General features: G+C 37.7%; 1 protein-coding gene, 1 non-coding gene and 1 pseudogene across 3 annotated transcripts in view; 1 reads left to right on the forward strand and 2 right to left on the reverse strand.

The window, feature by feature from the left end:
• Positions 1-27,669, forward strand: part of RAP1A (RAP1A, member of RAS oncogene family) — a 171,102-nt gene that overhangs the window by 104,714 nt on the left and 38,719 nt on the right. The window lies entirely within an intron of this gene.
• Positions 1,281-13,523, reverse strand: LOC112606189 (annotated as a pseudogene).
• On the reverse strand, positions 3,188-3,295 carry LOC112615309. The gene has a single exon (XR_003117319.1). It is a non-coding gene; the product is annotated as a U6 spliceosomal RNA (small nuclear RNA).

The raw sequence follows: 27,669 nt of genomic DNA on the forward strand, positions 1-27,669 counted from the left end.
AAAAAGGTTGGGGATCGCTTCCTTAAATTATGTAGATAAACATAATAGATATTTGTGGTTATATCAGGGACTATTATAACATTTTTTTCTGTATTAATCTAGATATTTAGATGAAGCTCAACATGCCTTACAGATTGATATGGCTAATGTTTCAATTATTTGCTTCTTGCTGCTGTAAAGTTTGTTAGAATTAGGGCTCTAGATCTTTTTTTTTTTTTCCTTCTTTTAAATTAAGAGATGAGGTCTCGCTCTGTTGCCCAGACTGATCTCAAACTCCTAACCCCTTCCCACCTTAGCCTCTCAAAGTGCTAGGAGTACTGACATGAGCCAATGTGCCTGGCCAGGGATCTAGATCTAATACATGTTAAGATCATAGCTTTTAGAACGTTTAGTCATAGGTATTTAATTGTAGTTTCTTCCTTTGAACCCCGAACTTCAAGGCGTTTAGTAATACTTTTAAGGTCTGTGTTCAGGTGGTTTTTGGTTTGACTGTAAATACCTTTTCTTGTTTAACATTTTTTAGTTCAAATCTAGGTCACAACCTGTCTGTACTCTTGTAGAGAATTTTATTTTTAAAATTTTATTTATTTATTTTTCAGACAGAGTCTTGTTCTGTCACCCAGGCTGGAGTGCAGTGGCACAATCTTGGTTCACTGGATCCTCTGTCTCCCAGGTTCAAACAATGCGTGTGTGTGTGCACGCACGTGCGTGTGTATATTTTTTGACATCCAGTGACCTTTGAACTTTTTATTGGCCTCCTGCTCCCCAAAGGGTTACCCTGCTTCTGCTGGCTTAATGCCTCAGAACTTTGGTGTCGTTGGTCTCAGATACCACTTTGCCTTCTACTATCCGGTGGGTGGTGGTCTTTGGATGGTTTGCATGGAGTTGCTGCTGTCCAGGGCATCACCAAGATTGAAGTCCTTGCCATCTTCCGGTAGGTGGCGGTCTCAGCCTCTGGTTTGACCTTGATATTTCAGCAGGGCCTTGTACTCCTGGGCCTAGCGTTGCCCCTCTGCCCGGGTCTTTGCCAGCTCTGACTCTAGTTGCAGCAGGATCTCGTTGAGCTGCTCCATCTACAGGGAATAGAGGGCCTCCACCTCCCTCAGGCTGTTCTGCAAGCTGGCCTTCAGATTTCTCATTGAGTCCAGATTGATTAAGGACTGGGCTGTATGTCTCAGCTCTGTGAATGCCATCTTAGCAACTCCAACCTCAGCAGACTGCGTGGTGACCACTGTGGCGCCCTCCTCAGTCTGCTGAGACCAGTACTTGTCTAGCTCCTGTCAGTTCTTCCGAGCCAGCTTATCATATTGGGCCCAGATGTCTGCTGTGATCTGGATGTCCTGAGATTTGGGGGCATCTGCCTCCATGGTCAACCCAGAGCTGGCAATTTGGGCTTGTAGGCCTTTTACTTCCCCTTTGTGGTTCTTCATCATGAAGAACAGTTCCTCGTTGAGAGCCTCGATCTCTGGCTCCAGCTGCAGCCAAGTGACATTGGTGTCATCAGTGACCTTGTGGAGTCCATGGATGTCACTCTTCACAGACTGGCACATGGCCAGCTCTGTCTCATACTTGACTCTAAAGTTATCAGTAGCAAGACGGGTATTGTCAGTCTGCAGAACGATGCGGGCATTGTCCACAGTATTTTTGTTTTTTCTTCCTTTTTTTTTTTTTTTGAGATGGAGTCTTGCTGTCCCCAGGCTGGTCTGCAGTGGCGCGATCTCGGCTCACTGCAGACTCTGCCTCCCGGGTTCACGCCATTCTCCTGCCTCAGCCTCCCAAGTAGCTGGGACTACAGGTGCCCGCCACCACACTTGGCTAATTTTTTCTATTTTCAGTAGAGATGGGGTTTCACCGTGTTAGCCAGGATGGTCTCGATCTCCTGACCTGGTGATCCACCTGCCTCGGCCTCTCAGAGTATTTAAGAAGATCTGAGCCCTCAGGTCCTTGATGGTCTTGAAGTAATGGCCCCAGTGTCTGAGCTGGGGTCCCTCCTTCTCCAGGTGCTCCTGGATTTTGCTCTCCAGCTTCCAGTTCTCGGTTTCCAGGCTCCTCATTCTGTCCAGGCAGGAGGCCAGGCGATCATTCAGGCATTTCATTTTCTTGTCATTCTGGATGCCTCCCATTCCTACCAGACCCCTGGCCATCCCTGCAGCCAGGCCCCAAGCTGCCCCAGAAGCTGGTGGAGCAGGACATGGAGATCTGGGAACCAGAGCCCCCAGTGCCTGGATAGATGCTGCCTGGGCGCCATGGCTGGGTGCCTTGACAGTGCTCAGGGACCAGTAGTTGGTGGATAAGGTGAAGCGAGTGGTGAAGCTCATGCTGTCTGGGGAGGAGAGTGAGAGGATAGGACTCAGGCTTTGCTGATGACCAGAATATTAGATATCATTGCTTAATATCCCTGTCTTCTTTTGCTGTTGATAATCAAAACTTTATTACTGATTCCGACTTGATTTTTGAGGTTTGTTTCCCATAGAATTTTTTGCAGACAGATTAGTATTTAAAGGAATATTTAATACATTATTTCTTTTAGCTAGAATAAGCTAAAGGTGCAAAAGAATGAATGTTGTCTTAGGTTTCTAAGACCTGGAAAACCGGTCTGAATGCTTTTATGCACTAGGTTAACCTTTATGCCATGCAGAATGTGAGACCAGTTTGGGCTGATTTTCATTCCTCTGTTAGGCTTAAAAAAGAATCACCACACTGTTCATTGATGTCATTACAACTATTAGGAAAAATGTTTGTTATAACTGTGAAGAGCGAGAGAACTCTTGTTTATACTTATTTTAATAGTGAAAATTTGATTTTGGTTTAGAGTTCTTCTAACAATATATATGAATAATATTTGTAGAGTGGTAGAGTGCTTTTTTTTTAAAATATACTTTTACCAAGTTTGTCTCATTTGATCTTCACAATTCTGTGAAAAAGGTAGGACAGATAGTGCCACTCCTACTTTTAAAGATAAGAAGTTTGGGCTTCAAAGAATTCAGTGACTTGCCCTGAGATAAATAGCTAGTTACATCTGCTATCTTTTACATTAGTTTTCATTCTCCTGTATCAAAGAGTTTCTATGCAAAGACTTCTATATGATTTACTTATAATTTCTAAAATGTAAAATTCAAATTGTTGAAATTTCTGACTTTTCTACATTTACCAGAAAAGTATACCATTTTAAAAAATAGACAATTAAAAAAATATGGAATGCTTTGTGAATTTTGTGTGTCATTCTTATGCAGGGGCCGTGTTAATCTTCCCTGTATCGTTCCAATTTCAGTATATGTGCTGCCAAAGCAAGCACGACTTAATTTTTTTTAGAGCAGTTTTAGGTTTACAATAAAATTGAGCAGATTTCTCATCTATCTTCTGCCCGCACACGTGCATAGTTTCCTTCGTTATCAACAAATCCCCTACCAAATCGGTACATATGTTACAGCTGATGAATGTACATTGACACGTACTTAATCATGCAGAGTCCATAGTTTACCTTAGAGTTCACTTTTGGTGTTGTATATTCTCTGGGTTTAGACAAATGTAAAATGATGTGTGTCCACCTTATAGTTTCATACAGATAAAAGTTTTGCTGCCCTAAAAGTCTTCTGTGTTCCTGTCTTTTTTGTTTGCTTGTTTTGGCTATATATAAAGAGGAACAGATAGCAAGTTCTTCCACATTGTATTACTGTAATTTTAATCTTATTTGTAGTTGTGGGATTTAGAAATACTTGATTCAGAAGTATGTGTAAGTTAATAGATTATAATTTTGACTCTAAGAGCATTATGAAAGAGCCTTTCTCTGGTTCTTTTTGTTTGTTTGTTTGAGACAGAGTTTTTGCTCTTATTGCCAAGGTTGGAATGCAATGGCATGATCTCGGCTCAGTGCAACCTCTGCCTCCCGGGTTCAAGCGATTTTCCTGCCTCAGCCTCCCGAGTAGCTGGGATTACAGGCCATGCACCACCATGCCCGGCTAATTTTGTATTTTTAGTAGAGACAGGGTTGCACCATGTTGGCCAGGCTGATCTTGAACTCTGACCTTAGGTGATCTGCCCGCCTTGGCCTCCCAAAGTGCTGGGATTACAGGCGTGAGCCACCGCGCCCAGCCTTTTCTCTGGTTCTTAACAAAATTCTTTCAAGTTGCCCAGTTTCAAAAAAGAAAAATGACTTTGTAGATTTAATAATCACTTAAAAACTAGTACCCTTTATATTGCATAATGCCTGTGGGGAGATACATATATATATTTTATATATATATATTATATTTTTTTTTTTTAAAGACAGAGTCTTGCTCTGTTGCCCAGACGGTAGTTCAGTGGCGCGATCTTGGCTCGCTGCCACCTCTGCCTCCCAGGTTCAAGCAATTCTTGTACCTTAGCCTCCTGAGTAGCTGGGTTTACAGGCATGTGCTACCATGCCCAGCTGATTTTTTCTAGAGATAGGGTTTTGCCATGTTGGCCAGGCTGGTCTTGAACTCCTGACCTCAAGTGATCTGCCTGCCTCAGCCTCCCAAAGTGCTGGGATTACAGGCGTGCACCACCAGGCCCAGCTAATGTTTTTGTATTTTTAGTAGAGACAGGGTTTCGCCATGTTGGCCAGGATGGTCTCAATCTCTTGACATTGTGATCCACCTACCTTGGCCTCCCAAAGTGCTGGGATTATAGGCGTGAGCAACCATGCCTGGCCTCAAGTATATGTATTTTTTAATTGACTTTTTTTTTTGTGCAAAAAGTTTAGTTCAAGTATTTTTATTTTTATTTTTTGAGATGGAGTCTCGCTCTGTCACCCAGGCTGAAGTGTAGTGCCGTGATCTTGGCTCACTGCAACCTCTGCCTTCCAGGTTCAAATGATTCTCCTGCCTCAGCCTCCTGAGTAGCTGGAACTACAGGTGTGTGCCACCACGCCCGGCTAATATTTGTATTTTTAGTAGAGACCAGGTTTCGCCATATTGGCCAGCCTGGTCTCGAACTCCTGATCTTGGGTGATCCACCCGCCTCAGCCTCCCAAAGTGCTGGGATTACAGGCATGACCTAGTTCAAGTATTTTTAGAACCTCTGTTCTTGTATTCGTAGACCCTGTGCAAATCTCTATCTGGAAATACAAAATAATCCTTACCTTGCTTTCAGCAAAGTTGACGGTGATAGCAAAGGCAAGGCTAATTATGAAACAGTTAGAGGAGAGGTCACCAAACTTTGGTCCAAGACCTGTTTTGTATGGCCTTCAAGCTAAGAATGGCTTTTACTTTTTAAAGAGTTTTTTTTTAAAAATAAGAAAGAATAATATGTGACATAGGCCATATGTGGCTCACAAAGCATAAAACATTTACTGTCTAGCTCTTCATAGATAAAGTTTGCTGACTTTGAATTAGAAGACTATATATCATATAAAATAAAATGTAAACAGAGACCTTAGGAAAATGCAAATCAAAACCATAATGAGATATTATTTCATACACACTAGGATGGCTGTAATTTAGGGAAAAAAAGGACAATAACAAGTGTTGGCCAGGATGTAGAGAGATTGGAACTTTCATACATTGCTGATGAGAATGTAAAATGGTACAGCCACTGTGGAAAACAGTTTGGCAGTTCCTGAGAAAGTTAAACATATGCTAAAGAGATGCAATGAAAAATAAAAAAATAAATAAATATAAATAAAAGAAAAACAGAGAGTTATCTTACGACCTAGCAGTTTTGCTGCTAGATATATACCCAAGAGAATTGGAAACATATGTGTACACTAAAATTCGTACAAGACTGTTCATTACAATAAACAAAAAGTGGAAAGAACCCAAATGTCCATCAACTGATAAACAAAATATCATATAGTCATACAATAGAATATCATTCAGCTATAAAAAGGAATGAAATACTGACACACGCTTCAACATCAATGAACCTTGGAAACATGCTAAGCACAAAAGCCAGACACAAAAGGCCACATGTTGTATGATTCCATCTGTGTGAAATGTATAGAAAAAGCCAATCTTTAGAGATAGTAGGTAGATTAGTGGTTGCCAGAGGCTGTAGGGAGGGCAAATGGGGAATAACTGTTCATGGATATGTTTTTTTCTTGGGTTGGGGGGTGATGGGAATTAGATAGTGATGGTGGTTATAACAGCCTTGTGAATATAATTTTTAAAACCACTGAATTGTGTACTTTAAAATGGTGGGTCGGGTGTGGTGGCTCACGCCTGTAATCCCAGCACTTTGGGAGGCTGAGTCAGGCGGATCACTTGAGGTCAGGAGTTCGCGATCAGCCTGACCAACATGGAGAAACCCCAGCTCTACTAAAAATACAAAAAATTAGCTGAGCGTGGTGGCGCATGCCTGTAATCCCAGCTACTCAGGAGGCTGAGGCAGGAGAATCTATTGAACCTGGAAGGTGGAGGTTGCAGTGAGCTGAGATCGTGCCATTACACTCCAGCCTGGGCTACAAGAGCAAAACTGTCTCAAAAAAAAAAAAAAAAAAAAAAGGTGGATTTTACAGTATGTGAATTATATCTCAACAAAAGAAAATGTAACCAGAGATTAAGTAGTATAAAAAAGGTAATGAGAGGTCAGAGAGAGAAAAGAAGACTGTGGGCATGAAAAAAATGGATACAACTCTGAGGTTGGGGCTTGAAATGCACCTCAAAAGACATAGAGGATTTGGATAGATAAAGGAGTGGTTAAGGCATTACTTAGGAAGGGGTATAAACCAAGATGTTATTTTGGCATAAGAGAAGTGGCAAGATATAAGTGGAAGAAAAGACAAAGCAAGTCTCTTGTTTTTGTGGGGCTTCTTAACTGGCATATTAACTGATCAGGCCTGCTAAGGATAATGCTTTGCACAATTGTTTTCATGGGATAAATTGCATATCCTTCTAGTCTCAGGCAAGATGTTTTTATTCCAGCCAGAGAGCAAGAGCCTAAGTACTCTCCGCCATAGTATTCTTAGCAGGTTACTGTAAGGATTTTAGTTCATTGCATATGCTTTGTGGAATTTGCTGCCATCTTTTTTTTTTGTTTGTTTGTTTTTGTTAACCTATTTTAAGTCATACAAAGTATCTATCAGGTTTTGTTGTTACTTAAAACAAACCACCCTCTTAATACTGTCCCTTATTCTTGCCACTTCACACTTTCTTGTTCTTTCATGTATACTGTTTCATTTAATCCTTCCGTCACACCTGAGGTAGGTGGTATCATTCCCATTTTAAAGATGAAAGAGGCCATATAATAGAGTGCTTAGGAGCCAGGATGGGAGCACTGGAGGCAGAATGCCTAGATTCAAATCCTCATTCTGCCATTTACTAATTGTTTTGTGAGTTTTGCTCACAAAACAATTTTTTGTGAGTTATTGAACTTCTGTAGGTCATATGTTTTCTCTTGTCCAAAGTGGTGATTGTAATAATATTATAGAGTTGTTTTAAATAAGTTGACTAAAAGTAAAATTCTTAGAAACATGCTTGCACATAGTGAGTCCTCAGTAAGTGTTAAACTGTTACTGTTGTTTATAGATCATGAGACTTGAGTAAGGTTAAGAAGTCCAGAGCCTTCCAGCTTATAAGTGTTAGAGCCAATGATTAAATATAGGTGATCTGAATCTAAGTCCTACTTGCTAATTTATCTAGTTGCCTTTACCATATTTTGTTATATGTTTATTTACTTATTGGACGTAAAATTATTAGCCTTCTAAATTTTCATTTAAATATGGATCAGCTGAATGTGGTGGCTCACACCTATAATCCCAGGACTTTGGAGGCTGAGGTGGGAGGGAATTGCTTGAGGTCAAGAGTTCGAGGCTGCACTAAGCTGTGATCGTGCCACTGCACTCCAGTGGTGACAGAGTGAGACCCTGTCTGAAAAAATACATGTGGGCCAGACCATAGACCAAGTAGTTATAGCAAAAGAGAGTTTCTAAATTCCATGCAACAGAACTTCCATTCTTAAACTCAGTTTTTTGCTTTAATCCACTGGTGCCCAATCCTTAGCAGTTGTACACCAGACTTATGAGCTATGAGGGGAAAATGACAATGGAAAACATAGATTTAATGCAAAATAACTGGAAAAAAGAAAAAACAATGCAAAAAACAAAATAATAAAAAAAATTAACAGAAATTAACTTGAGTGTGATACAATAAACAGCTAAAAGCAAACAACACCTGAGGGAAAAGATAATCAAAAAAGTGACGATTCTTATAGAACAGACTGCTTGATAGGAACTTTTTAAAAACTTGTTTTAAAACTTTTTTAAAGATAAATGAAAAAGAATAGGCATTCACAGAAGAGGCTCATGACTGATAAATATTTGAAAACATTAGCCTCACTAATCAGAGAAGCTTAGAGTAATAAAATTTTGATAATACAATTTATAAAATAAGAACATTTATGTTGAAACTGTGCTGTTAGGGATATGGGGAAATGGGACCCACACATTCCTGATTGGAATGCCAGTTGATAAAACTACTAATCTCCATGAAGAACCTTAAAAATGTTCCTAGTCTTTGATTAATTAATGTTCCATGTGAGAATATAAACCAAAGAAAAAAATGACAACTGGATAAAAGTGTATTATATAAAGATTCATTACAGCATTGTCTATAATAATAGAAAATACTTGGACATGCCCAGCAAGAAGGATAGTTAAATGACTGTACATTTATTGCAATATCTGTTAAAATAGTTTTGAAAAACTTGAGTGACCTTGGAGAGAGATGAAGTAATATCAGTAATATCGGCGGGGGTAGGGGTAGGGGGGTAATAAAAAACAAGATTCAAAATTGCAACACTTTAACCTCTGATGTCAAGTTGTAAACCTAGTCTTGAGAACAGTTCATTCTGGACAAATACTTACTGAGTTGCTCTTAAATGTTTGATTTACTGAGTACCTACTATAAAAATAAATACGACAAAACCCCTGTTGAAACCACATTCTCCTTCCCCTTGTAGTAGTGACCTCCCAATTTTTCTATTCCTCCTTCAAGCAAACTCCTCAAAAAAATTGTCTATAATGCCATCTCCCAATTTCTTACCTCCCAGTCTTTCCTGAACCTAATCGTGCTTTTGTCCTGGGTTATTACACTGAAATTGGTTTATCAAGTCTCCAGTGACCTCCAGTGGTCAGGTTCTCACTCTCATCTTCCTTTACATGTCAGCATTTGACAGTTGATCGCTTCCTCCTCTTTGAAATATTTTCTTCTCTTTATCCCAATAAACTATATACATGGTTCCCCCCCGCCCCCACCACCTCACTAGTTGCTCTTTCTTGACCTGCTTTGATGGCTTCTCTGCCCTGATTTTTTTTTTTTTTTTTAGTCAATATGGAGAATTGTGTTGTATTTTTTTATATTGTGGTAAAATACACATAACTTATACCATCGTAATTATTTTTAAGTATACAATTCAGTAAAATTAAGTACATTCACATTGTTGTGCAGACTTCACCAACATCCGTTTCCAGAACTCTTCGTTTTATGTAACTGAAACTTGATTCTATTAAACAGTAATTCCCCATCCCCCTTCTCAGCCCCCAACAACCACCATTCTACTTTCTGCCTCTGAATTTTTTACTACAATAGGTACTTCATATAGATTAGGGATACCTATATGTCAAAATTGCAAACTTCTGTGCATCAAAGAACACACCAAGGTTGAGCATCCCTAATCCCAAAATGCAAAATCCATAACTTTTGAATGCTAACATGATACCAGAAGTGGAACATTCGATATCTTTCCCCATGTGTGTTGTAGTCAAAATAGTAGTCAAAACTTTGTTTCATGCACAAAATTGTTAAACATACTGTATTAAATTACTTTCAGGCTATGTGTATGAAGTGTTTATGAAACATAGAAGAATTTTGTGTTTAGACTTGGGTCCCATTCCCAATGGAGCTCATTGTGTATATACAGATATTCCAAAATCTGAAAATATTTGAAATCTGAAGTCCTTCTGTTCCCAGAGGGATACTCAACCTGTAGTCCAATTTATCTGTTTTTTTCTGTAGTTGCCTGTGCTTTTGGTATTTATCCAAGCAATCATTGCCAAATCCATTGTCATGTATCTTTCCTCCTGTGTTTTCTTCCAAGAATATTATGGTTTTGCTCTCTCACATTTAGTCTTTGATCCATTTTGAGTCAATTTTTGTTTATGGTGGGCCCAATGAAGAGGGCCCAACTCATTCTTTTACATGTGGGTATCCAGTTTTTCTAGCACTATTTATTGAAAAGACCATCCTTTCCCAATTGAATAGTCTTGGCCTCATTTTCAAAATCATTTGACCATACATGTGAGGGATTTATTTCTGGGTTATTTTATAAATTTTAATATGTTTTCTTTTTCATCCTGTTCAAAATACCAATTTCCCTTTTGATTTCTTCTTTGAACTATGGATTATTTAGAAATACGTTGTTTAGTTTCTAAATATTTGGGGATTTTCTTGATCTTTCTGTTACTGGTTTCTAATTTAATGCCGTAGTAGTCAGAAAACATACTTTGTGTGATTTAAATTTCTTCAAATTTATTGAGACTTACTTTATAATTTAGAATATGGTCTGTCTTGGTAAATGTTTTGTGTGCACTTGAAAATAGTGTATATTCTTTCATTGTTGGATAAAGTACAGTCATACATCACTTAACAGGGATATGTTCAGAGAAATATATCATTAGGCAATTTGTTAAATTAATCTCTAAGTAGCTTATTTCTTTTTAGATACTTTTGCAAGTGATTTTTTTTTTTAATTTTCCACTTGTTTGCCAATATATAGAAATACAGTCACACATCATTTAACAACATATCTCCTAGCTATGATCATACCACTGTAGTCCAGCCTGGGCAACAGAGCGAGACCCTGTCTCTAAAGTAAGTAAGTAAATAAATAAATAAAGTAAATCATTCAATTCAACCTTAGCTTACTGTAACTTTTTTACTTTATAAACTTTTTGACTCCTGTAATAACACTTAGCTTAAAACACAGACACATTGTCCATGTGTTCAAAAATATTTCCTTTATATCCTTATTTTTTTTCTATTTTTAAAATGTTTTACTTTTTTTAACTTTTAAAACGTTTTTGTTAAAAACTAAGACACAAACACACATATTCACCTAGGCCTACACTGGTTCAGGATCATTAAGATGTCACTAGGCAATAGGAATTTTTCAACTCCATTATAATCCTACAGGACCACCATCACATATGCGGTCTAAACAATGCGGACTAAAACAATGTCATGCAGTACCTGGCTGTATTCTGTAAATGTCGATTAGATCCAATTGATTGATGGTGTTGTTTAGTTCACCTACAACCTTACTGATTTTCTGCCTGCTGGATCTGTCAGTTACTCACAGGGGTGTTGAGGGTTCCAGGCATAATAATGGATTCATCTGTTTCTCCTTGTGGTATCCGTTTTTGCCTCATGCATTTCGACACTGTTGTTGCATGCACATTAAGAATTGTTATGTCTTCTTAGAGAATCGATGCCTTTATCGTTATGTAATACTCTTCTTCATACCTGATAACTTCTCTTACTCTTAAGCCTGCTTTGTCTCAGAATAATATAGCTACTCTTAACTTTCTTTTTATTAGTGTTAGTATGATATATTTTTCTTCATCTCTTTACTTTTAATCTGTGTACAGTAGTCCCCACTTACCCATGGAGGATACATTTCAGTATCCTCTGTGGATGCCTGAAACTGCAGATATAGTACCAAACCTTATGTGTACTATGTTTTTTCCTGTACATACCTATAATAAAGTTTAATTTATAAATTAGAGTAAGAGACTGACAGTAATACCTAATAATAGAACAATTCTAACAGTATACTTTATTAAAAGTTATGTGAATGTAGTCTCTCTCAATACTGTAATATTTTTCAGATACCTGTTGACTGTGGGTCACTGAAATTGCAAAAAGCAAAACTATGAATGGGGGTCTACTGTATTTATATTTAAAGTGAGTTTCTTATAGACAACATATAGTTGGGTCTTGTTTTTTTAGTCCATCCTGACAGTCCCTTAATTGTTGTTGGATTAATATGTATCTACCATATTTGTTACTCTTTTCTATTCATTGCCCTCCCTTGTTCTTTCTTTTTTTGCTTTCTGGTTTCAATTGAACATTTTATGTTACTTCATTTTTTCTCCTCGCTTACTGTATTGATTACACTTGGTTTTACTTTTTTTTTTTACTAGTTGCCCTTGAATTTGCAGTATACATTCACAACTAATCCAAGCTCACTTTCATATAACATAGCACTTCATGTGTAGTGCAAGTACCTTGAAACAGAGTATTCTCAGTTACTTACACTGGTCCCTTATAACATTGCTGTCATTCATTTTACTTGAATGGTCACCTAATACCTTGTTGCAGTTATTTTGATACCTGCATAATACCAAGCTATGGTCACCTAATACCTTGTTGCAGTTATTTTGATACCTGCATAATACCAAGCTATGGTCACCTAATACCTTGTTGCAGTTATTTTGAACAAACTGCATCTGTTTAGATTGATAAAGGATAAGAAAAGTGGAAGTAAAGTTTCCCATCTAAGTAGTTTTCCTTCTTTTTGAAGAAATTTTCACATTTCTTGCAAGTCATGTCTGCTGGTGACAAATTCTCTTAATTTTTGTTTTGAGAATGTCTGCATTTCTCCTTCATTTGGAGGGTAGTGTCACTTGATACAGAGTTGTAACTTGGTGGTTTTTTCTGGGAACACTTTAAATATTTTACTTCACTCTCTTCTTGCTTTCCTGGTTTCTGAAAAGTCTGATGCAATACTTCTCTGTTCTGCTATAGTTAAGGTGTTTCTTCCCCCCTCTGGCTTTCAGCATTTTCTCTTTGCCTTGATTTTATGCAGTCTGAAATAATACCTAAGTGTAGATGTTTTGGCATTTATCTTGGTTAGTGTTCTCTGAACTTCCTGGGTCTGTGGTTTGGTGTCTATCCTCTGTTTATTTTTTAGCAGTCTTTTTTTTTTCTCCCAACTTGTCTCTGTTTGGCCCTGTCTTCAAAACGTATGTGGAAGTTAACCAATTCTTACTACCTCCACTGCTACTCCTTTGGTCAGCATTCCTATCTCTTGTGTTATTTCAGTTGCCTTCTAGTTCTTCCTGATTCTGCCCTTGACCTTCTCTTTTATAACCAGAGAGATCTTTTAAAAATTTCAGTGGAAAGTTGACATCCTCTGCTCAAAACTGTCCAGTGGCCCCCCATGCATACCAAGTAAAAGCTAAAGTCCTTACCATGGCCTAAAAGCCTGTATTTAGCTCTCTATTTAATCTCTTACCTTCTCTTCTCCTGATGACTTCCTCATTGTCCTCCAATTATAGTGCCCTTCTTGTTCCTTATTGAAGTCACCTGGCATCTCAAGGCTTTTCTGCTTCCCTCAGATGTCTGCCCAACTGTGTTCTCTAACTGCCCATCATCTTTAGTTGTTTGCTCAAAGATCATTCTTTTCTAGATTATAAACCTACATGCCATATGGACTACAATCTCCCCATTGCTTTATGTTTTCTGGAACGCTTTACCAGCTGACTTGTTTCTGGCAGGAGAGTGCATGGCGCATTGGAGAAGATGTAAGAGAGCCAGTTGGCTGGAGTGTTGAGAATGAGAGGGAGCACTGTTGTGAAATAACAGTTAGGGACCCAACTGTGCAGACCCTTGTAAGCCATGTTAACATCTTTAGTCTTTATCTTTAAGGGAAATGGGAAATCACTGAAGTATCTGAACTGAAGGGATTTGGAGGAGGTCACTGAGTGATTAAATCTGTCATTTTACAAAGTTCATTTTAGCTTCCTTTTGAATATATTGGAGGGGGAGAATATTGGATGTAGGGAGATCAGATGAGAGGCTATTGTAGTGATCCAGGTGTAAGCTGATGGTAGCTTATTTAGTCTGTTATGGTTGATGGACATACAAAAAGAATGTTTGAAACTCCCTGATTATCTGAAGAAATCTATTTATATACATCTGTGGTCAGCGATTCATAACTCCTGATTGCCAGGTTAAGATTTCCAGTTTAGGGGCTGGGCACAGTGGCTGACGCCTGTAATCCCAGCACTTTGGGAGGCCAAGGCGGGGGGGATCGCAAGGTCAGGAGTTTGAGACCAGCCTGACCAACATAGTGAAACCTTGTCTCTACTAAAAATACAAAAAATTAGCCGGGCGTGTTGGCACATGCCTGTAATCCCAGCTACTCAGGAGGCTGAGACAGGAGAATCACTGGAACCCGGAAGGCGGAGCTTTCAGTGAGCCGAGATTGCACTACTGCACTCCAGCCTGGGCGACAGAATGAGACTCCGTCTCAGGGGAAAACGAAAAACAATTTCCAATTTAGAGGATCTCTTTTTGGTTCCATGGTAAGAAAGTAGAATGGCTTTCCCAACGTAATTCTTCAGAATAAATCCTAGAAATTCTGTTAGTCAAATAGTTATGTATCTCTTTTTGTGTATGTCTTAGCATTTGGCACGAAATCAAAGGTTCCTAATTAAGCTAATTATTATTTAATGGTCATTTCTAGATCCTGTTCAAATTAATTCATCTCTCATGAAGGCAAGACTTTAACTGATTTCCTTGTTTTTCCCAACCTTCTCTCATCTGAAAAAATTAACTTGATCAGGACTAAGATTGTTCCTCAATCGGCTGTTTTCAAGACAAAGGTGTCTATATAAGTGTTATTTCTCCTCACAAAACTAATAGCTCTGGGAACAAAAATTTGTGTAGAACTATAGCACTTACAGGAATAGGAAACTCATTAACACTCTGGCCATCCTTAAAGAGATTTGAAGCTCTTGTATGAGCAAACAGATTTAATAAACAGGGATTCTAATAGTAGTTTTCTAATGTGGCAGTGTTTATAATAAACTAAAACATTGATTCTCTCTTTTCACTTTTATTTGGGAAGGAAAAAAGCATTAAGCTTCTGTACCTAAAATATATTATTAAATATATTGTTTACTTATCAGAAACCAGTAAGATATCTTAGTCCAGCTTTGTTGTGTAAATAAAGAAGTTGAATATTAATGAGGATAAATGACTTGTCCAGGCTAACATAACTTATAGATCCTGATTTTGGACCCAGATATTCCTTCAAAAGGCTCTTTGGTTTTTGTTGTTGTTGTTGTTTTGAGACGGAATCTCGTTCTGTTGCCAGGCTGGACCCAATGGCATGATCTCGGCTCACTGCAACCTCTGACTCCCTGGTTCTAGCGATTCTTCTGCCTCAGCCTCCTGAGTAGCTGGGATTACAGGCAGGAGCCACCATGCCCAGCTAATTTTTGTATTTTTAGTAGAGACGGATTTTCACCATGTCGGCCAGGATGGTCGCGATCTCCTGACCCTCATGATTCACCCTCTTTGGCCTCCCAAAGTGCTGGGATTACAGGCGTGAGCCTCTGTGCCTGGCCAAGGCTCTTTGTTTTTGATCAGAGGTTGTTTGTTTGGGTTCCCTGGTCTCCAACATCCCTCACTTCCCCCAGTGTATATATTCTTTTCAAAGAACTGGACTTGCTAGATTAAGGAATCCAATAAAGTTAAGAATCAATAAATTTGATTATACTGCCTCCTGATTTGGGGTTCCTAATCTGACAGTGCTTTCCATTCTTGTCTTACATTACCTTTCCAAAATTCTTCTCAGAATACCAATAACACTCTAGTTATGTTAATAAAGTAGTGATAGTAGTATCTTTTTTAAGTGGACAGTTGCCAGGCACTCTCCTAAGTGCTACATATGCATTATCTAATTTGGTGTTCACAGCAACATTGCAGAACTATGTCCCTTACTTTAAGATTAGCTCCCTACCTAAAGGATCTCACGAGATTTTAAAGATTGCTTGGATTAATTGAATTACCGAATATAGTGGAAAAAGTCTTAGGCATTAGTGTTAGATAAAACCTAGCTTTGAATCCAGGCTCAGCCCTTTTTTTCTTTCATTCAATAAATGTTTATTGAGCATCTACTGTTTCCCAACTATTGTTCTGGGCAGTAGGAATGGCATCTGTAATTTATCTGCATTTTGAAGGGAAGAAAATGTCTGCCTTGAAGATTGCTAAAGGCTAAGAAAAAGGCACTTTAAAAAAAAGTTTGCTTCCTTGCCCTCCTAACTGATCTTCCTTCTCTAGTTTTTCATTCCTCTGTTGCAATCTATAGAGTACTCATAGAGCTTTCATTTTTCTCTTCAAACTCTTGTTCAAAAGCCTTAGGTGGCTTTTCTCATCTGATAGGAAAGTTTCAAGTTCATAGGATGTCATAGAGGAACTTTTATAGCCTGCTATTTAAAACCATATATGGGCCAGGCACAGTGGCTCACGCCTGTAATCCCAGCACTTTGGGAGGCCAGGGAGGGCGGATCACCTGAGGTCAGGAGTTCAATACCAGCCTGACCAGCATGGTAAAACTCTGTCTACTACAAATACAGAAAAATTAGCTGGGCGTGGTGGCACATACCTGTAGTCCCAGCTACTTGGGAGGCTAATGCCGAAGAATCGCTTGAACCAAGGAGGCGGAGGTTGCCGTAAGCTGAGATTGCGCCACTGCACTCCAGCCTGGGCGACAAAGTGAGACTCCGTCTCCAAACACACACACACACACACACACACACACACACGTACTAAGTCCTTTCCTGTCTCAGCCTTTCACAGTAAATGCTCAGGCCACCTAGACTTTTTTAAAAATACAGTTTTTCCATTAGATCATCACAGATCACAGAGTTTCTTGAATCTCTGCCTTTTTTCTGGAATTCCATGTCTATAACATTCTGTCTACCTACACCCCCTTCCTCTCCCTGGGTTTCGAGAAATACATACAAAGTACACAGAGAAAAATGTCTTTTCTTTCCATGTCCCATCATTCCTCAGCTTCCTTCCCAAAGGTATTCTATGCATATACAAGTTTATGTACATGAATGAATACAGGCAATTTAGCATGTTAGATTGTGAACCCTGAAAGCAGGTTGCCTGAGTTTAAATCGTGGCTTTTCTTCCTAGATATGTGACTTTGGGGATATTACTAGTATCTGCCTCATAAGCTTATTGTGAGGATTTCTTACAGCACTTCCTGGCACATGGTAAGCACTCAGTAAATGTTTGTCATTATTGTTGTTGTGTTGTTGTTATATAACAGCATAATATATTCAAAAGAGAGCAACATTTAAAATCTAGAGACATAGGTTTGAATACAGCTTCCTAATTACTTTATGCTTAAGTCATTGAATCCAAATTAAGCCTTGTATGTTTCTTTATAGTGGGGGTAATGACATATAGTTTTGGTTTTGATTACCTAAAATATAAAAAGTTTCGAAAGAGCTTTGTAAGTGACAGAATGATATATAAAATTTAGTTGCTGTTGGTTACATGTTTTTACTTTCCCTTCAAGAAAAGGTTATAGCATTTTAGCTGGATAATAGTCTAAAAAACAAAGATACCAGAAACTTTAGTTATAATTTTGCATTTTTGCTTACAGTTACTCCAAATTCATACTCTTTCATTAGCTTTGGCATGCTTTAGTTTTGGTCATATATAGTTTATGTGGCAGTGCTGTTAAGGGAATAAAGTTAAGAGTAAATACCTCTATTTATGGAAATGTATCTATCAAGATTCCAGAATTGGTATACTTAACTATACTTGGCATAATTTAGTACACCTGGCCAAATGTATCTTTTAAGGAAAATAATGTATTTTGGTCAACCTAGAAAGTATTAGTCATGGCCTTAAAATTTTTCTGCATGGTTTACAAATGTTTTGTCTGCGATGATTAATAGTTACTGAAGAATATTCATTTAAGTAAATGGTAATACATGTAAAAAGCAGTCTTTCATTTTCATTTCCCTTAGTCAAACATTTACTGGTGATGTGCTTTTGATCATTTGCTATGTTACTAAAACAGGATACGCATTCACTGTTTTTTTGACAGCTCATGGATCCAAGAGCACATGTAGTTTCTAAAGGCACAGAGTATAGGATATTTTTGGATACCGTGATATTCCCCCCTTATTCTGGTAATTAGAAGCATTCCCAGTATTAAACATTTAGGAGGAAAAGTTATAGCCAAAAGAGACCATCTCTTTCTTTTAAATCATTTTAATATGAAGAATATATTTTACTTTGGAGATTTAAAATGGTTTAAAGTAACAATTTTAGTAACCTTTGGGTTTGTCTTGAAAGTATTTTCATTTGTTTCTAAAATACTTGTTTCTCTGAAGAGAGAAGATGGCTCGATCTGATGACCTATGTAACCTTGATGACTGACAGTTTAAACTGAATCAGCAAAGGGAGAATTTTTTTTTAATGCATTGAGACAAAGCATACAGGAAAGATGTAATTTTGTATAATCTTTTGTTGACGTCTTCAAAACAGCACAAGTGTTGTTTGCCTCATGACATGAAAATTCACAGTAGGGTAAACAAAGCTATTATATTTGAATTTCACAAAAATGTTTACTTAGTTATCTTTCAGAAAAAAATTCAGAATCATGACTCTCTTCTCAAATTAAGTATTTATACTAATACTGCAAAAACTGTCATTTAGGGATTATTTGTACAGTCCTATGTGGCAACACTCAGCCATGCAACATGTGCATGTGTTTATTAGTTTCCATATGTGCATGTATTTATTAGTTTCCATACGTAAAATCTGGAATCATTGAAACAATCTGTCTTAGACTGTTTTTTTAAATAAAGAATTAGATTAAAAACTCCTTATGTATAACAATATGGTAGTCATTGAATGTAAGAACTCAGATCACATTGCAGATATTCTAAAAATAGAATGTAAATTAGGTTTTAACAGTAATTCTGAGATTATTACATGTGGCAAATAATTTGTATGATATTCAACAGTCTAATTTAGGTAAATCACAGAGATTTACAGAAAGCATTGATTTGCATCTGTGATCAGTATTGCTTAGGAAAAATGTCCAATACTGTAAGAGTATATAAAGTTTTGACTCAAAGGGGTCAGGGAAGGATATCTTATGGAATTAATACTTGTGCTCAGGTCCAAGGAAAAGAGCAGGCATTATTAACTAAGTGGAGAAGGAAGAAGTCATTGCAGGCAAAGGGAATAGCTTCTGCAAAAGCCCTGTGGCAGAAGGGAGCATATCAGGTTTAAGAAACTGAAAGATGGCCAGTGTGACTGTCATAGAGAGTAAATAGGGATATGGAGCAAGACGAAGTGGATACAGGCCAAATCATTAGGAGCTTTGAGGACTTGGAGTTTAATCTTTACCCTATGAGCAGAATGAAATCATTCAATTTTCTGTTTTGAAAAGACCATTCTGGCTGCAATGTAGAGGAACCCAAGTGAGCAACAATGGACCAGTTAAGAGGCTATTTCAGTAGTCCCAGGAGGTTGCTTAGACTAGAGTCATGTAGTGGAAAAGAAAAGGAACTGACAGATTCTTTGCCTGGAGGGTAGTGGTTCTTTGCCCAGGTGATTCTGACACTCCTACCCTCCTCTCCTGTTTCTCTATTCTTTAAAAAAATGGTGATAGAAAATACAAAGTAGTATTCTGTGATTAAATTATCACACTATTATAGATTATATTCTTGATAACAAACTAATACTCATAATTTTATGTTGAGAATATTATAAAGAAATGTTTTCATCACGTATAGGGTCATGGCTGGGCGCAGTGGCTCACTCCTGTAATCCTAGCACTTTGGGAGGCCGAGGCGGCCGGATCACTTGACGTCAGGAGTTCGAGACCAGCCTGGCTAACATGGCGAAACTCTGTCTCTACTAAAAATACAAATTAGCTGGGCATGGTGGCCCGCACCTATAATTCCAGTTCTTGGGAGGCTGAGGCGGGAGAATTTCTTGAACCTGGGAGGCAGAGGTTGCAGTGAGCCAAGATCGCACCATCGCACTCCAGCCTGGGCAAAAAGAGCAAGACTCCATCTCAAAAAAAAAAAAAAATGTAGGTTTATGACTTCTCACTTGTGAAGATGTGCATATTGGCCATGTAAGATTTTTTAAATGAAGGTCCCTTTTACAACTGTAAACCTAAAGGAACAATATCAAGGAACTGACATTTATGAGACATGCTCAAAGGCTAAAAAGTAAGTGAAAGCTAGAACCAGCACTGAGAGCCTATTTTTGGCTTGATGGCACCTACTGAACTAGCAAACCTGGGCTTATGGTTTCATTGCCTTCGCAGACATAAGAGGATAGGAGACTAAGCTCAGTCTATGAGGAGGCATCCCACCGAGTGTCTGTGCACCCCTCCCCATGCCTCTTCCTGCCAACTCCAAGGAAACTAGACTGTCGCAAATGTTGGCACTAAGTTGAAGTGGTGGTGCAAGTTTGGGGGTTATTATTCTTTGACATTTTATAGTTGCACCCTAGCCTTTATGTTTCCATATCTAAAGCGCAGTTTTTGGGTTAGCCCAAAAATATCTTAAAATTTGACTATGATTCAAAGTAATTCTGGTCACTAGTAACCCCAGGCACTTGGCAGAAGCAAATGCACATCACAGTAAAATATCACAGAACTCTAAAAGAAAAAGACACTGAAAATATGGACTAGCCAAGATAACAGACAACTGAATTGGACTCCCATTGACTTCATATTTTGGAATTATTAGACAGGAATTTAAAATCAGTGTGTTTAGCAAGGTAAAGATTAAAAATATAAGAATGGTGGGATTATGATAGCTAACATTTTGTAGCTGTCAGTTGGAACCTTGAACTGTTCCAGTACTTTACGTGTTAATTAATCCTCACAAAACTCTAAAGTAGGGATTATTATCATCCCCATTTTACAGGTGAAGGAATGAAGCACAGAATGGGGATATAACTTGACCAAGGTTAGTAAAGTGGTAGAACCAGGATTCTAGCCAGGCAGTATGGGTCCTAAAGTCAGGCTTTTAACCATTTTACTATACTGAGAAAGATAATGAGATTACGAGAAGTTACAAATAGCTTTTTTGTGGGTGGGGGGAGAACTTTCAGAAATGAAATATGTAGACTAGGCACAGTGACGCACATCTGTAATCTCAGCACTTTGGGAGGCCAAGGCAGGTGGATCACTTAAGCCCAAGGAATTCGAGACCAGCCTGGGCAACATGGTGAAATCCCATCTCTACAAAAAAATACAAAAATTAGCTGGGCATGGTGGTTTGTGCCTGTAGTCCCAGCTACTTGGGAGGTTGAGGTATGAGGATCCCTTGAGTCTAGGAGGTCAAGGCTGCAGTGACCTGTGCCACTGCACTCCAGCCTGGGCAACAGAATGAGACCAAAGTTAACCAAATAAAAGAGACAGAAATGGAAAATTTGTAAAAAGAAAAGAAAATTGGACAACCATAGCCTAAATTGCGAGTTTTCCCTGATACCATTCTGTGTCTAATAAGTAGTGGATATATTAGTTGGATGCTCTGTTGCCTAGCTAAAACTTCCATTTCATTGCCTTCCTGATAGTAAGGTTTGACTATGTGACAAGGCTTTGGTAATTTGGGATGCAAATTGAAATACGTGTAACTTCTAGGTCATGCCTGTAAGAGGAAAGGGGATATGCCATTTTCTTTCTCTTTCTTCCTTTCTGTGAACTGGAATGTAAACATGGTGATGAGATATTTTTCCCTCTGTAGAAGACGGCAATACTCTTAAGGATGATAGAGCAATAAGACATAAGAGCTTGGCTGTCTCAGACTGCCTAGCTGCCAAACAAGACTGTCCTGTGAAAGGAAGATAACCCTGAATTTGGTTAAGCCACTTTTGAGTCTCTTATTAACAGCAGCCTTGTCTACGTCTTAACTATTCCAAGAAGAGCATGAAAAGGTCTAATAACTAGAATTTCAGATATGAGGAAAAGCCAAGTAGATACAGTATTTAAGGAGATTTCAATTAGAATTTTCAAAACTGCAAAAAGATACAAATTCAAAAAGTCAAATAAATCCTAAGCAGAGTAAATAGAAATCTAAACCTAAAGTCTTCATAGTTAAATTTGCGGATGATCAGAGATCTCAAAAATAACCAGAAGGACAAGACAGATCACTTTCTTTTTTTTTTTTTTTTTTTTTTTTTAGACTTTAAGATGTTTTTATTAAAGCTCAAGGATAAGAGAAAAAAGCACATAGAGGAAAGTTTTTCCATGTTATGACACCTTTATCAGAGACAACAAAAAGCGAAGTGGACAAGGTCACTGGTGGACGAGAGCATAGTATTTGATTAAAAAGCTATCCAATACTATACTCTATAGATCTGAATTCCATACTTTGAGCCTCAAGGTAACAGAGCAAAGCATACCATAACACAGCAGAGCAGAGCATAACCATGAATGAATTATGAAAAAGTTATCATTTTTGGTATGAGAGAGGAATGCAAGTATCACAGAATCCAAGTTCCATGCTAGATTCAATCACAGTGCCCAAGGTCTGGTGTGTTTGATGATTTTTCCTCTGCTCTTAATTAGCATGCTTGCTCTTACTCAAAAAGCCCATGCACCTTTTGCAGATCCCTTAATGCTCAGAGGAAAGGCAAGTTTATTCCACTCCAGGCACTGGGGAATGAGGGATGAAGACTAGTATTACTTTCATTTTAGACAGATCACTTTCAAAAGCTCTGCAGTTAGGCTAGCAGCTGACTTATTGAAAGGAAAGTAGAAATCAGAAGACAGTAGAATAGTAACTACAGTGTACTCAGAGTAAATAACTATTAAAGCTAAAATATCTTTGAAGAGTGAAGCAAAGTTTTCAGATAAATAAAACTGGGAGTTTTTTTTTTGTTCTCACCACTTGTACAGCAGTAAGAAACATTCCAAAAGATATACTTTAGGTAGAAGGAAAGTGACCCCTTATGGAGGATCTGAGATATTAATTAGGAAAGAAAAATGGGCCCAGGCTCATTTAAGCATTCCAGTAATCCCAGCACCTTGGGAGGCCGAGGTGGGTGGATAGCTTGAGACCAGGAGTTCGAGACCCGCCTGGGCAAGATGGCAGAAACCCTGTCTCTATCAAAAATACAAAAAATGTAGCCGGACGTGGTGGCATGCACCTGTAGTCCCAGCTACTCTAGAGGCTGAAGTGGGAGGATTGCTTGAGCTCAGGAGGCAGAGTTTACAGTGAGCCAAGATCATGCCACTGCACTCCAGCCTAGGTGACAGAGTTGAGACTCTGTTTCAAAAAAAAAAAGCAAAAACAAAAACAAAAATGGCTGCAATTATTGAGGCAGGTATCCAACTTAAGTTGGAAAAGCATTAGAATAAACTAAAGAAAGGAAATAAATAATAAACATAAAAGCAGAAATTAAAGAAATAGAAAAGAGGTCTACAGTGAAACATCAACACAGCCAAAGTTGGTTTTTTTGGAAAAAGACTAGTAAAAGTAACAAACCTGGTAAAATTGACCAAAAGTAAAAGAGGAAGGGCAGAGATAAACAATACGAATGAAAAAGGAGATATAACTAAAAATGTGGCAGATTTTTACAAAGAGAGAAAAGTGCATACACTAACACATTTTTGTTCAGGGAATAATTTCAAATGGTAGATTATTGTATCTGTTGTCATAATAGTATATCAAGCCTATCAAGACCACTTGTCAAACTTGCCAAAAATTTTACTCTTGAATATGTGAGATGGTTGGATTAAATATTTTAATCCTTTACTTGAATATTTGGAGAATTACAAAGGTGCAATGAATCAGTCATACTTTACTAAAGATTGTGGTAAAGATTTATTTGGGGATGTGTAGATATGGATACATTTCTTTAAAACAGTAGAATATGTGTTCCCTTTTAATGCCTAAGGAAGAAGAGGGGAAATGCGTAAACCTGAGAAATTGTGGAAACCTTGTATTTTTAAAAGTGTTTTTTTAAAAAGTATTACTAGTAAGTTTTTGGTGCTTGTACCAAAAAGTGATGGCACAGTACTGAGAATGATCCATAATTTAGTGTTTCTTTCTCTTAAAATTCTCATGAGCTTTATATTATATATTCATACTGTTCAGTGAACTAAATAGTGTACTGAGGCAAGACATGGATGTACCAGGGCAAGCCCCTTGTTTTCTGGAGGACTGGTAGCAAATAGTGGTAGCACTTTTGTAAATATTATAGTTCTAAACTAGTACATAAGAAAGTCCTAGGTTGACAAATATTTACAGACCTAGGGAGCAACTGATACAGATTATAGAAGATCCAAAAAGAATTTTTTGGAGGGTGGGGAGAGAAGGGAATGAAATTGATAGATTATCTGGCCGATTTGACAGGGTGGGAAATTATGTTGATAATTCCAGAATAAACACAAATTATATGATAAAAGAAATGTAATCTTAATATACTACTTTGCTGTGTGTTAAGAGAGCTAAAATTCTCATCTATATGATAGCAATATCCAAATGCAAAAATGAAGAGATTCCAGTATGAATTTTATTTGGAAATATTAAGGGAAACACCCAAAGAAACAGGCAGGTAGAAGTTTAAAGTAGCTCTTGTAGATTGAGATTGTGACTGCTCTTTTTTTCTTATAAGCCTTTTAGTAATATCTTCTAATTGTGCTAATCAAGTATGCATTGCTTTTAAGAGAGAGAACTGAAGCTTTTGCAGAGGAGACTAGAATGATAATAGAATTTGAAACTTTATTATTTGAAAAAGGAGACTGTTTATGGAAAAAGAAGTGAGGAAAATAACTGTCTTCAGATACTTAAAGGAGTGTATAATAGAAGAGGAATTCTCTTTCTTTTGTTTACATGGGCGAGCAGAGCTGAAACCACCCAGTAAGTAGCCAATACCAAGAAACAGTCGTGTAAAGAAGTTTCTGAACAATTAGATTACCCAGAAATGAATTTGTCTGTTTTTTTTTTTTTCTTTTTAAGAGTCAGGGTCTTACTCTGTCACCCAGGCTGGCTGGAGTACAGTGGTGCAGTCACAGTTCCCTGCACCATAGAACTCCTGGACTCAAGCGACCCTTCAGCCTCAAAGGTGAGAGCCACCACGCCCAGCTGAAACATACTGTTGTGTGAGGATAGAATTCAAAGGGCTAGATGTCCATATCTAGATATGTTTTTAGAGTAGATTTCCACAAATGAAAGTTACTGTATTTCAGGAATTCTGTTGTTTTTAAAATACTGACTTCAGCATTTAAAACAAGAAAACACAAAATCAGCTATTCATAAAAAATTTGCCTCATATAAGTCAAGTATACTATTTTCTTTTCTTTCTTTCTTTCTTTTTTTTTTTTTTTTTTTTTTTTTGAGACGCTCTTGCTCTGTTACCTAGGTTGTAGTGCAGTGGCACGATCTCGGCTCGGCTCACTGCAACCTCCGCCTCCCTGGTTCAAGTGAGTCTTGTGTCTCATCCTCCCAGATGGCTGGGATTACAGGCGCATGCTACCACACCTGGCTAATTTCTGTATTTTCAGTGGAGACAGGGTTCACCATGTTCGCCAGGCTAGTCTTGAACTCCTGACCTGAAGTGATCCACCTGTCTTGGCCTCCAAAAGTGCTGGGATTACAGGAGTGAGCCACCATGCCCTGCCAGCTCCAGTAATTTTTGATATGTTACATTTTAATTATTATTTAATTGAAATTGTTTAATTTCCATCTTGATTTCTTTCTTCCCCCATGGGTTATTTAGAATTCTGTTTAATTTACAAATATTTGGGGATAATGTGTTGTATTTTTATGCTGATTTCTAGTTTAATTTCATGTTGGTTAGAAATTACACTCTGTATGATTTCAGTCCATTGAAATTTCTTGAGACTTGATTTATGGCTCAGCATGGTCTATTCTAGTAAATTATCCATGTACACTGGAAAAGGATGTATAGTTTGCAGTTGTTGGGTGTGGTGTTCTATATGTCTGTTAGGTTAAGTTGATTCTTTATCTGCTCAAATCTTCTATATCTCCTTCCTGGTTTTGTCTTTCCTTTCTATCATTTACTGAGTAAGCTCTGTTAAATTCTATTCACGATTCCCATTCTGTCAAGTTTTGCTTTGTGTGCTTTGATTTATATTTAAATTTTATTTTTCTATTGAGTGCTGTTAATGTAAATTAATATTAACGTATTTATATACATGGATTGTCTGACATCTTTCCATTTATTTTCAGTTTGTTGATCTGTTCTTTGTTTCTTTGAGATTGTTTTTTAGTACACTGCAAGAAATTCAAAATGTCTTGGGTATGAAATTGGGGAGTAGCTCAGCTGGGTGAATCTAAGTCTCTCATAATGTTGCAGTAAGTTGGTTGCTGTCTGGGATCATCTTGAAGCCTTTATTAGTCACAGATGTAGGAAGACAGAAACAGCTGGGACTCCGGCAACCATGTCTTTCTCTATGGTCTGTCCAAAGTGGTGACTGCACGGCAGCCTAACACTTAGGACTCCATAGATACGTATCCCCAAAGAGAAAAAATTCAGGAGGAAGCTCTGATACCTTTTCTAACCTAGCTTAAGAATTCAGATAGCACCATGTGGGCTGGATTTTGTTCGTTGCTAACCCTGCCTATATTCAAGAGGAGGGGAATATGTTTTTTCTTTCTACAAGCTTTTTAGGATTTTGTCTTCATGTTTAGTAGTTTGGAATTTTAACTACAATATGTTCAGGTACAAGAATCTTTTTTCTTTCCTCTTCCCACAGTGTTTGGCATTCATTGGGTATTTGAATCTGATGATTCCTAACTTTTCTAAGTTTATCTCTGGAAATGTTATTCTACTGTTACTTTGGGTCTGGTGTTCTTTCTACACTTGCATCAGATAGCTGGTGAAACCTCTGGGTCTGTCCTCTTTACCTCTTTCTTTCATACATCCCATCTCTCTGTTCTTTTGTTCAGCTCTCTCTGGTTTGTGTATTGGTATATTTATGTGATTTCATATTACCAAAAAGTTCAGTTTTTCTTATGATGTACTCTGAAGAGCATTGTCCTTTGTTTTGGAAAGTTAAATCTTACCATGATTTCCATATTCACTCCCCTCCCCACCAGCATGTTGTGGTGAGTTGTCAGTTTTAAATATTTGTGATCCCTGTAAATACTTAAAGATAAACAACAGTATACTGCTTAAGAAACTATCTTCACTGTTCCTTAATGTAAAAAATTTTTCTCCAAAATTTCTAATCACTAAATTTCCTTTAATGAATTTTGTTTCATAAGTTCATTTCTACAGGAGAAACTTTTGTCTATAATGCATTCATTTATGTTAAAAATTGCAGAAACAACAAAGTTGGGATCAGTTTGCTTCACAAAGACAATCAAGTCATTTTATTTTTGTAAATATTAGAAGTAGGCTTCCTGAAGGAAAAATGAAGAGTTAGGTTATAACTTGGACCATAATGTTAGGGACTCAAAATTGACTTAAAATTTAAACATAGTGTAATGTTTATTCCTATCTTCCATATTTGTCAGGGAATCTTAACCAGAGTAAGAAATTTTCTGGTGCTGTGTTGGGAGTGCAGGGCACAAGAGATTTCCATAAAAAGGCATGGGATTTGCTTGGAAGAACATAGAGGTTTTCTAACTTGGCAGTAATGAGTTAGAACTAATTCCCCTTAGAAAGAAAAATTAACTTACATTCTTATTGGGAATTCATTTGTGTGTATGCTTTCTTGTGTGAGCTATTTGATTATTATATTTGTGAGTGTGCCTATGTGTATACATTCATGACCCATGGTATTTGTTAGGTGTAGATAAAATTTTCAATACATACTCTGTGAAAAATGGCTTTGGAACTTGAATGTCTTGCCATTTTAGTTGAGGAACAGGGGCCAAATATTTTGTTGTTGCAG

Source organism: Theropithecus gelada, chromosome 1 (assembly GCF_003255815.1).
Source record: "Theropithecus gelada isolate Dixy chromosome 1, Tgel_1.0, whole genome shotgun sequence".
In the NCBI taxonomy this organism is placed as follows: domain Eukaryota; kingdom Metazoa; phylum Chordata; class Mammalia; order Primates; family Cercopithecidae; genus Theropithecus; species Theropithecus gelada.